Source organism: Coregonus clupeaformis, unplaced genomic scaffold, assembly GCF_020615455.1.
Source record: "Coregonus clupeaformis isolate EN_2021a unplaced genomic scaffold, ASM2061545v1 scaf1308, whole genome shotgun sequence".
Lineage (NCBI taxonomy): Eukaryota > Metazoa > Chordata > Actinopteri > Salmoniformes > Salmonidae > Coregonus > Coregonus clupeaformis.
Window position 1 is genome coordinate 66,399 of NW_025534762.1, and position 11,102 is coordinate 77,500.

The 11,102-nt window shown below is 38.0% G+C and overlaps 1 non-coding gene and 14 pseudogenes across 1 annotated transcript; all 15 read right to left on the reverse strand.

Moving 5' to 3' along the window:
• Nucleotides 1–431: 431 nt before the first annotated feature.
• Nucleotides 432–540, reverse strand: LOC123486683 (annotated as a pseudogene).
• A 414-nt stretch (nt 541–954) lies between these two features.
• LOC123486688 lies at nt 955–1,074 on the reverse strand (annotated as a pseudogene).
• Nucleotides 1,075–1,340: 266 nt separating this feature from the next.
• On the reverse strand, nt 1,341–1,460 carry LOC123486690 (annotated as a pseudogene).
• A 416-nt stretch (nt 1,461–1,876) lies between these two features.
• Nucleotides 1,877–1,996, reverse strand: LOC123486678 (annotated as a pseudogene).
• Nucleotides 1,997–2,801: 805 nt separating this feature from the next.
• Nucleotides 2,802–2,920, reverse strand: LOC123486646 (annotated as a pseudogene).
• Nucleotides 2,921–3,462: 542 nt separating this feature from the next.
• LOC123486675 lies at nt 3,463–3,582 on the reverse strand (annotated as a pseudogene).
• Nucleotides 3,583–5,801: 2,219 nt separating this feature from the next.
• Nucleotides 5,802–5,920, reverse strand: LOC123486662 (annotated as a pseudogene).
• A 549-nt stretch (nt 5,921–6,469) lies between these two features.
• LOC123486647 lies at nt 6,470–6,589 on the reverse strand (annotated as a pseudogene).
• A 626-nt stretch (nt 6,590–7,215) lies between these two features.
• Nucleotides 7,216–7,334, reverse strand: LOC123486671 (annotated as a pseudogene).
• A 542-nt stretch (nt 7,335–7,876) lies between these two features.
• LOC123486672 lies at nt 7,877–7,996 on the reverse strand (annotated as a pseudogene).
• Nucleotides 7,997–8,265: 269 nt separating this feature from the next.
• Nucleotides 8,266–8,385, reverse strand: LOC123486680 (annotated as a pseudogene).
• A 406-nt stretch (nt 8,386–8,791) lies between these two features.
• Nucleotides 8,792–8,910, reverse strand: LOC123486645. The gene has a single exon (XR_006659438.1). It is a non-coding gene; the product is annotated as a 5S ribosomal RNA (ribosomal RNA).
• Nucleotides 8,911–9,458: 548 nt separating this feature from the next.
• On the reverse strand, nt 9,459–9,577 carry LOC123486681 (annotated as a pseudogene).
• A 787-nt stretch (nt 9,578–10,364) lies between these two features.
• Nucleotides 10,365–10,483, reverse strand: LOC123486663 (annotated as a pseudogene).
• A 411-nt stretch (nt 10,484–10,894) lies between these two features.
• Nucleotides 10,895–11,013, reverse strand: LOC123486684 (annotated as a pseudogene).
• Between the last annotated feature and the right edge of the window lie 89 nt (nt 11,014–11,102).

Genomic DNA, 11,102 nt, shown 5'->3' on the forward strand with positions numbered 1-11,102 from the left:
TCAACTGCAAGAACAAACAAAAAATATATTTCAAATCCAAATAATTAACAAAAATAGCTCTCGAGCAAACACTCTTCAGCAAAACACTCACTCACAGCTCAAACCTCGCATTCCTGTCGTCACTTCTCCAATCAGGATGGGCGTATTCAGGCTGGTATGGCCGTAAGCGCAGTGAATAACTCTTGGTACACTATATAAAGAAATGAACAAAAATTTCCAGTGATTCGAATTTCCGTGCAACTAATGAACCGACTAAAAACAAAGGCTGAATGTAATGCCTATATTTGAGGGGAACGCTTTGTCTATTATATAATTTGACCAGGGCAGCACATACAAACTGCATTTAGTCCAATAAAATCCATGATATTATTAGGGTGATAAATAAAAAGGCAGTTGCTCCATGACACAAGAGCACTCTCTAGTGGAACAAAAGCTTACAGCACATGGTATTCCCAGGGGTTCTCCCATCCAAGTACTAACCAGGCCCAATCCTGCTTAGCTTCCGAGATCAGGTGTATTCAGGTTGGTATGGCCGTAAGCTAGTGAAAAACTCTTGGTACACTATGTAAAGACATGAACAAAATTTACCAGTGATTCGAATTTCCGTGCAACTTAATGAACCGACTAAAAACAAAGGCTGAATGTACTGCCTATATTTTGAGGGAGCACGCTTTTGTCTATTATTTAATTTGACCAGGGCAGGGAAGCACATACAAACTGCATTTAGTCCAATAATAATCATGATATTATTAGGGTGATAAATAAAAGGCAGCTGCTGACTTGACACATATATTTTGAGTGAAATGCACTGTCTATTATTTAAATTGATCAGGGCAGGGCAGGGCAGCACATACAAACTGCATTTAGTCCAATTAAAAATACATGACATTATTAGGGTGATAAATAAAAGGCAGTTGCTCCATGACACAAGAGCACTCTTTTAGTGGAACAAAAAGCTTACAGCACATGGTATTCCCAGGGTATCCCATCCAAAGTACTAACCAGGGGCCCCATCCTGCTTAGTTTCCGAGATCAGACGAGATCGGGTGTATTCAGGCTGGTATGGCCGTAAGCCGCAGTGAACAACTCTTGGTACACTATAAAGAAATGAACAAAATTTACCAGTGATTCGAATTTCCGTGCAACTTAATGAGATCGAATAAAAAACAAAGGCTGAATGTAATGCCTATATTTTGAGGGGAACGCTTTGTCTATTATATAATTTGACCAGGGCAGCACATACAAACTGCATTTAGTCAATAAAAATACATGATATTATTAGGTGATAAATAAAAGGCGAGTTGCTCCATGACACAAGAGCACTCTCTAGTGGAACAAAAAGCTTACAGCACATGGTATTCCCAGGCGGTATCCCATCCAAGTACTAACCAGGCCCCATCCTGCTTAGTTTCCAAGATCAGACGAGATCGGGTGTATTCAGGCTTTGGTATGGCCGATGCAGTGAACAACTCTTGGTACACTATATAAAGGAAATGAACAAAATTTACCAGTGATTCGAATTTCAGTTGCAACTTAATGAACCGACTAAAAACAAAAGGCTGAATGTAATGCCTATATTTTGAGGGGAACGCTTGTCTATTATATAATTTGACCAGGGCAGCACATACAAACTGCATTTAGTCCAATAAAAAAATACATGATATTATTAAGGTGATAAATAAAAAGGCAGTTGCTCCATGACATATATATATTTTGAGGGGAAACGCACTGTCCATTATTTAAATTGATCAGGGCAGGGCAGGGCAGGGCAGCACTACAAACTGCATTTAGTCCAATAAAAATACATGATATTATTAGGGTGATAAATAAAAGGCAGTTGCTCCATGACACAAGAGCACTCTCTAGTGGAACGAAAATCTTACAGCACATGGTATTCCTATGGCAGTCTCCCATCCAAGTACTAACCAGGCCCAATCCTGCTTAACTTCCGAGGTCAGACGAGATCTGGTGTATTCAGGCTGGTATGGCTGTAAGCGAGTGAACAACTCTTGGTACACTATATAAAGACATGAACAAAATTTACCAGTGATTCGAATTTCCGTGCAACTTAATGAACCGACTAAAAACACAGGCTGAATGTACTGCCTATATTTTGAGGGAAACGCTTTGTCTATTATTTAATTTGACCAGGGCAGGGCAGCACATACAAACTGCATTTAGTCCAATAAAAATACATGATATTATTAGGGAAATAAAAAGGAAGTTCGCTCCATGACACATATATTTTTGAGGAAACGACTGTCTATTATTTAAATTGATCAGGGCAGGGCAGGGCAGCACATACAAACTGCATTTGTCAATAAAATGACATGATATTATTAGGGTGATATATAAAGGCAGTTGCTCCATGACACAAGAGTACTCTCCAGTGGAACAAAAAGCTTACAGCACCTGGTATTCCAAGGCAGTTCCCAGGAGGTCTCCCCATCCAAGAATACTAACAAGGCCCAATCCAGCTTAGCTTCCGAGATCAGACGAGATCAGGCATATTCAGGATGGTATGGCCGTTAGCGCAGGAACAACTCTTGGTACACGATATAAAGACATGAACAAAATTTACCAGTGATTCGAATTTCTGTGCAACTTAATGAACCGACTAAAAACAAAGGCTGAATGTACTGCCTATATTTTGAGGGAAACGACTGTCTATTTTTTTATTTGATCAGGTTAGGACAGCACATACAAACTGCATTTAGTCCAATAAAATACATGATATTATTAGGGTGATAAATAAAAGGCAGTTGCTCCATGACACAAGAATACTATCTAGTGGAACAAAAAGCTTACAGCATCTGGTATTCCCAGGAGGTCTCCCATCTAAGTACTAACCAGGCCCAACCCTGCTTAGTTTCGAGAATCAGACGAGATCGGGTGTATTCAGGCTCGTATGGCCGTAGAAGCGATGGAATAACTCTTGGTACACTATATAAAGACATGAACAAAATGTATCAGTGATTCGTATTTCCGTGCAACTTAAAGAACAGACTAAAACAAAGGCTGAATGTACTGCCTATATTTTGAGGGAAACGCACTGTCTATTATTTAATTTGATCAGGTTAGGACAGCACATACAAACTGCATTTAGTCCAATAAAAATACAGGATATTATTAGGGAGATAAATAAAGGCAGTTGCTCCATGACACATATATTTTGAGGGAAAGGCACTGTCTATTATTTTTTTGATCAGGTTAGGACAGCACATACAAATGCATTTAGTCCAATACAAATACAGGATATTATTAGGGTGATAAATATAAGGCAGCTGCTCCATGACACATATATTTTGAGGGAAACGTACTGTCTATTATTTAAATTGATCAGGGCAGGGCAGGGCAGCACATACAAACTGCATTTAGTCCAATAAAAAATACATGATATTATTAGGGTGATAAATAAAAGGCAGTTGCTCCATGACTAAGAAACTATCTAGTGGAACAAAAGCTTTACAGCATCTGGTATTCCCAGGAGGTCTCCCATCTAAGTACTAACCAGGCCCAACCCTGCTTAGTTTCCGAGATCAGACGAGAGCGGGTATATTCAGGCGTGGTATGGCCGTAAGCAAGGAATAACACTTGGTACACTATATAAAGACATGAACAAAATTGATCAGCGATTCAGTATTTCCATGCAACTTAATGAACCGACTAAAAACAAAGGCTGAATGTACTGCCTATATTTTGAGGGAAACGCACTGTCTATTTTTTTATTTGATCAGGTTAGGACAGCACATACAAACTGCATTTAGTCCAATAAAAATACATGATATTATTAGGGGTGATAAATAAAAGGCAGTTGCTCCATTGACACAAGAGTACTCTCTAGTGGAACAAAAGCTTACAGCACCTGGTATTCCCAGGAGGTCTCCCATCCAAGTACTAACCAGGCCCAACTCTGCTTAGTTTCCGAGATCAGACGAGATCGGGTGTATTTTTTTTTTTTTTTAAGAATTAACCCATCATAGCTTTTTTACAGCTTATATTTTTTTAGCACATCATAGCTTCATATTTCAGCATCACATCTTCACAGCTTATTTTTACATATCATAGCTTCATATTTCATATCCTCATAGCTTCACAGCTTATTTTTACATATCATAGCTTCATATTTCACATCACATCTTCACATCTCATAGCTTCACAGCTTATTTTTTTCCATATCATAGCTTCATATTTCACATCTTCACATCTCAGCCTTAACGCAGATTATCAGTCCACGTCATAGCTTCTTACATGCTTTTACAGCAACTGGTATTCCAAGGTGGTCCCCATCCAAGTACTAACCAGCCCTAAACCTGCTTAGCTTCGAGATCTGACGAGATCGGGCGTATTCAGGCTGGTATGGCCGTGCGCATGGAATAACTCTTGGTACACTATATAAAGACATGAACAAAATGTATCAGTGATTCGTATTTCCGTGCAACTTAAAGAACAGACTAAAAACAAAGGCTGAATGTACTGCCTATATTTTGAGGAAACGCACTGTCTATTATTTAATTTGATCAGGTTAAGGACAGCACATACAAACTGCATTTAGTCCAATAAAAATACAGGATATTATTAGGGAGATAAATAAAAGGCAGTTGCTCCATGACACATATATTTTGAGGGAAAGGCACTGTCTATTGTTTTATTTGATCAGGTTAGGACAGCACATACAAACTGCATTTAGTCAATACAAATACAGGATATTATTAGGGTGATAAATAAAAGGCAGCTGCTCCATGACACATATATTTTTGAGGGAAACGCACTGTCTTATTATTTAAATTGATCAGGGGCAGGGCAGGGCAGCACATACAAACTGCATTTAGTCCAATAAAAATACATGATATTATTAGGGTGATAAATAAAAGGCAGTTGCTCCATGACACAAGAATACTATCTAGTGGAACAAAAAGCTTACAGCACCTGGTATTCCCAGGCGGTCTCCCATCCAAGTACTAACCAGGCCCGACCCTGCTTAGCTTCCGAGATCGGACGAGATCGGGCGTATTTATTTTTTTATTTTTATTTTTTTAAATAACCCATCATAGCTTTACAGCTTATTTTTTTTTACATATCATAGCTTCATATTTCACATCACATCTTCACAGCTTATTTTTACATATCATAGCTTCATATTTCACATCACATCTTCACATCTCATAGCTTCACAGCTTATTTTTATATATCATAGCTTCATATTTCACATCACATCTTCACATCTCATAGCTTCACAGCTTATTTTTTTACATATCATAGCTTCATATTTCACATCTTCACAGCTTATTTTTACATATCATAGCTTCATATTTCACATCACATCACATCTTCACATCTCAGCATATAAACACAGATTATCAGTCCACGTTATAGCTTCTACATGCTTTTACAGCAACTGGTATTCCAAGGTGGTCCCCCATCCAAGTACTAACCAGCCCTAAACATGCTTAGCTTCCGAGATCTGACGAGATCGGGCGTATTTATTTATTTATTTATTTTTTTTTTTCTCACATCACATCTTCACATCTCATAGCTTCACAGCTTATTTTTACATATCATAGCTTCATATTTCACATCACATCTTCACATCTCATAGCTTCACAGCTTATTTTTACATATCATAGCTTCATATTTCACATCACATCTTCACAGCTTATTTTATACATATCATAGCTTCATATTTCACATCACATCTTCCCAGCTTATTTTTTACATATCATAGCTTCATATTTCACATCACATCTTCACATCTCAGCATATAACACAGATTATCAGTCCACGTCATAGCTTCTTACATGCTTTTACAGCAACTGGTATTCCAAGGTGGTCCCCCATCCAAGTACTAACCAGCCCTAAACCTGCTTAGCTTCCGAGATCTGACGAGATCGGGCGTATTCAGGCTGGTATGGCCGTAAGCAAGGGAATAACTCTTGGTACACTATATAAAGACATGAACAAAATTGATCAGTGATTCGTATTTCCATGCAAATTAATGAACCAACTAAAAACAAAGGCTGAATATACTGCCTATATTTTGAGGGAAACGCACTGTCTATTATTTAATTTGAATCAGGGCAGGGCAGGGCAGCACATACAAACTGCATTTAGACCAATAAAAATACATGATATTATTAGGGTGATAAATAAAAGGCAGTTGCTCCATGACACATATATTTTGATGAAAACGCACTGTCTATTATTTAATTTGATCAGGGCAGGGCAGCACATACAAACTGCATTTAGTCCATTAAAAATACATGATATTATTAGGGTGATAAATAAAAGGCAGTTGCTCCATGACACATATATTTTGAGAGAAACGCACTTTCTATCATTTAATTTGATCAGGGCAGGGAAGGGCAGCACATACAAACTGCATTTAGTCCCATAAAAATACATGATATTATTAGGGTGATAAATAAAAGGCAGTTGCTCCATGACACAAGAATACTATCTAGTGGAACAAAAAGCACAGCATCTGGTATTCCCAGGAGGTCTCCCATCTAAGTACTAACCAGGCCCAACCCTGCTTAGTTTCGAGATCAGACGAGAGCGGGTATATTCAGGCTGAGGTATGGCCGTAAGCAAGGGAATAACTCTTGGTACACTATATAAAGACATGGAACAAAATTGATCAGCGATTCGTATTTCCATGCAACTTAATGAACCGACTAAAAACAAAGGCTGAATGTACTGCCTATATTTTGAGGGAAACGCACTGTCTATTTTTTTATTTGATCAGGTTAGGACAGCACATACAAACTGCATTTAGTCCAATAAAAATACATGATATTATTAGGGTGATAAATAAAAGGCAGTTGCTCCATGACACAAGAGTACTCTCTAGTGGAACAAAAGCTTACAGCACCTGGTATTCCCAGAGGTCTCCCATCCAAGTACTAACCAGGCCCAACTCTGCTTAGTTTCCGAGATCAGACGAGATCGGGTGTATTTTTTTTTTTTTTTATTTTTTTTTAAATAACCCATCATAGCTTTACAGCTTATTTTTTTACATATCATAGCTTCATATTTCATCACACATCTTCACAGCTTATTTTTTTACATATCATAGCTTCATATTTCACATCACATCTTCACATCTCATAGCTTCACAGCTTATTTTTTACATATCATAGCTTCATATTTCACATCACATCTTCACATCTCAGCATATAACACAGATTATCAGTCCACGTCATAGCTTCTTACATGCTTTTACAGCAACTGGTATTCCAAGGTGGTCCCCCATCCAAGTACTAACCAGCCCTAAACCTGCTTAGCTTCCGAGATCTGACGAGATCGGGCATATTCAGGCTGGTATGGCCGTAAGCGATGGAATAACTCTTGGTACACTATATAAAGACATGAACAAAATGTATCAGTGATTCGGTATTTCGGGTGCAACTTAAAGAACAGACTAAAAACAAAGGCTGAATGTACTGCCTATATTTTGAGGGAAACGCACTGTCTATTATTTAATTTGATCAGGTTAGGACAGCACATACAAACTGCATTTAGTCCAATAAAAATACCGGGATATTATTAGGGAGATAAATAAAAGCAGTTGCTCCATGACACATATATTTTGAGGGAAAGGCACTGTCTATTATTTTTTGATCAGGTTAGGACAGCACATACAACTGCATTTAGTCCAATACAAATACAGGATATTATTAGGGTGATAAATATAAGGCAGCTGCTCAATGACACATATATTTTGAGGGAAACGCACTGTCTATTATTTAAATTGATCAGGGCAGGGCAGGGCAGCACATACAAACTGCATTTAGTCCAATAAAAATACATGATATTATTAGGGTGATAAATAAAGGCAGTTGCTCCATGACACAAGAATACTATCTAGTGGAACAAAAGCTTACAGCATCTGGTATTCCCAGGAGGTCTCCCATCTAAGTACTAACCAGGCCCAACCCTGCTTAGTTTCCGAGATCAGACGAGAGCGGGTATATTCAGGCTGGTGATGGCCGTAAGCAAGGGAATAACACTTGGTACACTATATAAAGACATGAACAAAATTGATCAGCGATTCGTATTTCCATGCAACTTAATGAACCCGACTAAAAACAAAGGCTGAATGTACTGCCTATATTTTGAGGGAAAGCACTGTCTATTTTTTTTATTTGATCAGGTTAGACAGCACATACAAACTGCATTTAGTCCAATAAAAATACATGATATTATTAGGGTGATAAATAAAAGGCAGTTGCTCCATGACACAAGAGTACTCTCTAGTGGAACAAAAGCTTACAGCACCTGGTATTCCCAGGAGGTCTCCCATCCAAGTACTAACCAGGCCCAACTCTGCTTAGTTTCCGAGATCAGACGAGATCGGGTGTATTCAGGCTTCGTATGGCCGTAACGATAGAATAACTCTTGGTACACTATATAAAGACATGAACAAAATGTATCAGTGATTCGTATTTCCGTTTAACTTAATGAACCGACTAAAAACAAAGGCTGAATGTACTGCCTATATTTTGAGGGAAACGCACTGTCTATTATTTAATTTGATTTGGTTAGGACAGCAAATACAAACTGCATTTAGTTCAATAAAAATACAGGATATTATTAGGGTGATAATAAAAGGCAGTTGCTCCATGACACATATATTTTGAGGGAAACGCACTGTCTATTATTTAAATTGATCAGGGCAGGGCAGGGCAGCACATACAAACTGCATTTAGTCCAATTAAAATACATGATATTATTAGGGTGATAAATAAAAGGCAGTTGCTCCATGACAAAAGAGTACTCTCTAGTGGAACAAAGCTTACAGCACCTGGTATTCCCAGGCGGTCTCCCATCCAAGTACTAACCAGGCCCAAACCTGCTTAGCTTCCGAGATCGGACGAGATCAGGTGTATTCAGGCTGGTATGGCCGTAAGAGCAGGAACAACTCTTGGTACACTATATAAAGACATGAACAAAATGTATCAGTGATTCGTATTTCGTTTAACTTAATGAACCGACTAAAAACAAAGGCTGAATGTACTGCCTATATTTTGAGGGAAACGCACTGTCTATTATTTAATTTGATTTGGTTAGGACAGCAAATACAAACTGCATTTAGTTCAATAAAAATACAGGATATTATTGGGGTGATAAATAAAAGGCAGTTGCTCCATGACACATATATTTTGAGGGAAACGCACTGTCTATTATTTAAATTGATCAGGGCAGGGCAGGGCAGCACATACAAACTGCATTTAGTCCAATTAAAATACATGATATTATTAGGGTGATAAATAAAAGGCAGTTGCTCCATGACACATATATTTTGAGGGAAACGCACTGTCTATTATTTAAATTGATCAGGATAGGTCAGGGCAGCACATACAAACTGCATTTAGTCCAAAAAAAATACATGATATTATTAGGTGATAAATAAAAGAAAGTTGCTCCATGACACAATAATACTATCTAGTGGAACAAAAAGCTTACAGCATCTGGTATTCCCAGGAGGTCTCCCAGCTAAGTACTAACCAGGCCCAATCCTGCTTAGTTTCCGAGATCAGACGAGAGCGGGTGTATTCAGGCTGGTATGGCCGTGAAGCAAGGGAATAACTCTTGGTACATATAAAGACATGAACAAAATTGATCAGTGATTCGTATTTCCATGCAAATTAATGATCCGACTAAAAAACAAAGGCTGAATATACTGCCTATATTTTGAGGGAAACGCACTGTCTATTTTTATTTGATCAGGTTAGGACAGCACATACAAACTGCATTTAGTCCAATAAAAATACAGGATATTATTAGGGTGAGCGAATAAAAGGCAGTTGCTCCATGACACAAGAGTACTCTCAAGTGGAACAAAAAGCTTACAGCACCTGGTATTCCCAGGCAGTCTCCCTTCCAAGTTCTAACCAGGCCCGATCCTGCTTAGCTTCCTAGATCAGACGAGATCGGGCATATATATATATTTTTTTGATTTATTTTTTTATTTTTATTTTTTTAAATAACCCATCATAGCTTTACAGCTTTTTTTTTTTTTTTTACATATCATAGCTTCATATTTCACATCACATCTTCACATCTCATAGCTTCACAGCTTATTTTTACATATCATAGCTTCATATTTCACATCACATCTTCACATCTCATAGCTTCACAGCTTATTTTTACATATCATAGCTTCATATTTCACATCACATCTTCACATCTCATAGCTTCACAGCTTATTTTTTACATATCATAGCTTCATATTTCACATCACATCTTCACATCTCATAGCTTCACAGCTTATTTTTACATATCATAGCTTCATATTTCACATCACATCTTCACATCTCAGCATATAACACAGATTATCAGTCCACGTCATAGCTTCTTACATGCTTTTACAGCAACTGGTATTCCAAGGTGGTCCCCCATCCAAGTACTAACCAGCCCTAAACCTGCTTAGCTTCCGAGATCTGACGAGATCGGGCGTATTCAGGCTGGTATGGCCGTAAGCACAGGAAAAACTCTTGGTACACTATATAAAGACATGAACAAAATTGATCAGTGATTCGTATTTCCATGCAAATTAATGAACCGACTAAAAACAAAGGCTGAATGGACTGCCTATATTTTGAGGGAAACGCACTGTCTATTATTTAATTTGAATCAGGGCAGGGCAGGGCAGCACATACAAACTGCATTTAGACCAATAAAAATACATGATATTATTAGGGTGCTAAATAAAAGGCAGTTGCTCCATGACACATATATTTTGAGGAAAACGCACTGTCTATTATTTAATTTGATCAGGGCAGGGCAGCACATACAAACTGCATTTAGTCCATTAAAAATACATGATATTATTAGGGTGATAAATAAAGGGCAGATGCACCATGACACAAGCGTACTCTCTAGTGGAACAAACAGCTTACAGCACCTTGTATTCCCAGGCAATCTCCCATCCAAGTAATTACCAGGCCCGATCCTGCTTAGCTTCCGAGATCGGACGAGATCAAGCATATTCAGGCTGGTATGGCTGTTAGCGAGGGAACAACTCTTGGTACACTATATAAAGACATGAACAAAATGTATCAGTGATTCGTATTTCCATGCAACTTAATGAACCGACTAAA